The sequence below is a fragment of the Fukomys damarensis genome, unplaced genomic scaffold (genome assembly GCF_012274545.1).
Source record: "Fukomys damarensis isolate Sample0158 unplaced genomic scaffold, DMR_v1.0_HiC HiC_scaffold_33, whole genome shotgun sequence".
In the NCBI taxonomy this organism is placed as follows: domain Eukaryota; kingdom Metazoa; phylum Chordata; class Mammalia; order Rodentia; family Bathyergidae; genus Fukomys; species Fukomys damarensis.
This window is the reverse complement of record NW_022900945.1, coordinates 50,373,167-50,375,357: the sequence shown is the minus strand read 5'-3', so window position 1 is coordinate 50,375,357 and position 2,191 is coordinate 50,373,167. Positions and strand designations below refer to the sequence as shown.

At 40.6% G+C, this 2,191-nt stretch overlaps 1 non-coding gene across 1 annotated transcript; it reads left to right on the top strand.

Annotated features, from left to right (window-relative positions):
- The first annotated feature begins 947 nt into the window (after positions 1 to 947).
- On the top strand, positions 948 to 1,054 carry LOC117284097. The gene has a single exon (XR_004515168.1). It is a non-coding gene; the product is annotated as a U6 spliceosomal RNA (small nuclear RNA).
- The last annotated feature ends 1,137 nt before the right edge of the window (positions 1,055 to 2,191 follow it).

The window sequence follows — 2,191 nt, the reverse complement described above, 5'->3', positions numbered from 1 at the left end:
AGTTGTCTCAATAAAAGTTTAAAAAAGTTATAGCCAGTAATATGTGAAGCCCAGGCTGGCTTCCATGTAACAGTGATCCTTCTTCCTCAGCCTATTGAGTGCTGGGATTACAGGTGGGCCCACCGGGCCTGCTTAAAATAATAACTTTTGAAAATATAAACTTGACACTATCTTTTTAAAAGAAAGTTTGTCCACTTAGTAATACAGTTTCATAGTACATGAAATAAAAAAATGGCAAAGTCATAATTTTGGTTGAAGATTTGAATCACACAATTACCAATCATTTCTAACTGCTATTTTAAAACACCTCCCAACAGCTGCTAAATAACTATTCATTTAAATGCATGCAAAACTCTAGAAATTTTCCAGTGGTTCCAGAAACTTCAGAAGATGAAGAATTAGGACTAGAGAAGGAGAAGGAGAAAGAGGAGAAAATGGAGGAGGAGGAGAAAGTGGAGGAGGAAGGGAGGAAAAGTAGTAGTAGGAGGAATAAAAACATTTGAAAGAACAAAACTTTAGCTTCATTTGCCTGTTTTCTGCCAAAATAGACAGCATACTGGGCCATAAAATGAATCTCAATAAATTTAAGCAATTCTCTGTAGCAAGAGCAAAACAAGAGACATCATATCCCAGATTTCAAGTTATATTACAAAGCTACAGTAATAAGAACAGCATGGTACTAGCACAAAAACAGACACATTGATCAAGGGTACTGGATTGAAGATGTAATATCAATCCCAGGAGCATTCAGCTCTCTGATTTTTGACAAAGGGGCCAAATATGTTGTAGAAAAGACACCTTCTTTAACAAATGGTGCAGGGAAAACTGCTTGTCCACATGCAGAAGAATGAATCTAGACCCGTATCTCTTGCCTTATATTAAAATAAAGTCTAGATATTTAAACTGAAACACTAAATCTGCTTGAAGATAAAATAGGTAAAACTCTTGTGCTCACTTTGGCAGCACATATACTAAAATTGGAACGGTACAGAGAAGATTAGCATGGCCCTTGTGTAAGGATGACATGCAAATTCATGAAGCGTTCCATATTTTAGAAAAAGAGAGAGAAAAAAAAGAAATAGCTAAAACTCTTAAAGACATAAGCATAGAAAAGAACTTTCCAAACAGAACTCTAATTGTACAAGCTACAACATAAGTGGGATCGTATCAAATTAAAAAGCTTTGGCACAGAAAAAAAATCAGCCAACAGAGTGAAGAGACAATCCATAGAGTGGGAAAAAATTTTACCAGCTACAGCTGAGATGGAAGACAAATATCCAAGATATATAAAGAACTCAAAAAATTAGGCTGCCCCCAAATACTCAAAATCTAATACCCAAATCAAAACATTGGCAACTGAAGTGAATGGACATTTCTCAAAAGAAGAACTACAAATGGACAATGGGTACGTGAAAAAGTGTTTGACACTTTTGACCATTAGAAAAGTGCACATAAAAACAACAGAGACACTATTCTGTAGGGAACAGGGATGAGGACGTTATCAGGATATCTGCCGTGGGTCCTGGCCTGTGAGCAACCACAGCCCAAGGCGGATTCAAGAACAGAGAGGAAGGAGACTCAGAGCGGAGAAGCTGAATCTTGGGTCCTGGTCAGTCCTACCAATGGCAGCGAAGACAATGGCCCCCAACAAATCCAGCTTGAAAGCAATGGTGGGAAGGAATAGGGAGCAGGGTGTGCTTTGAATGCATCCAGTGAAATTCTGCTGAACACCTGGCATGGTGGCACCAGGCAGGGCTGTTAGGGAGTAAGCACTGTTTATCTTGCTCGGGTGGAACAAACCATCAGTACTGGAACCGGGTGCAATTAGCATACAGCCCATTAGGTCAGTGAGAAGTGATAATTCAGGGGAAAGGGTTTTAACTGGGGTCACACTGACCTCAGCCGCATGGAACTCAGCAGAGCCCCGCCACTTCACAGAGCACGGCCTAGATTTCCATGGCAACCACTGAGCGAGGGGCTAACTTTGCTCAGTCCGCCATCTGGCACGCCCTTTTGAGTCGCATAGAGTTTCTGTCTTACTCCTGATATAAAACAATGTAGCCGAATTATGGAAAACAAGAAGCAGATGCCACTCGTAGCCTGCTAGTACTGGACAGGGATGTCTACTACACAGTCCTACTCCAGAAACAGTGGCTATCAGCTTGGCCTCCAAAAACAAGAAATGCCGATG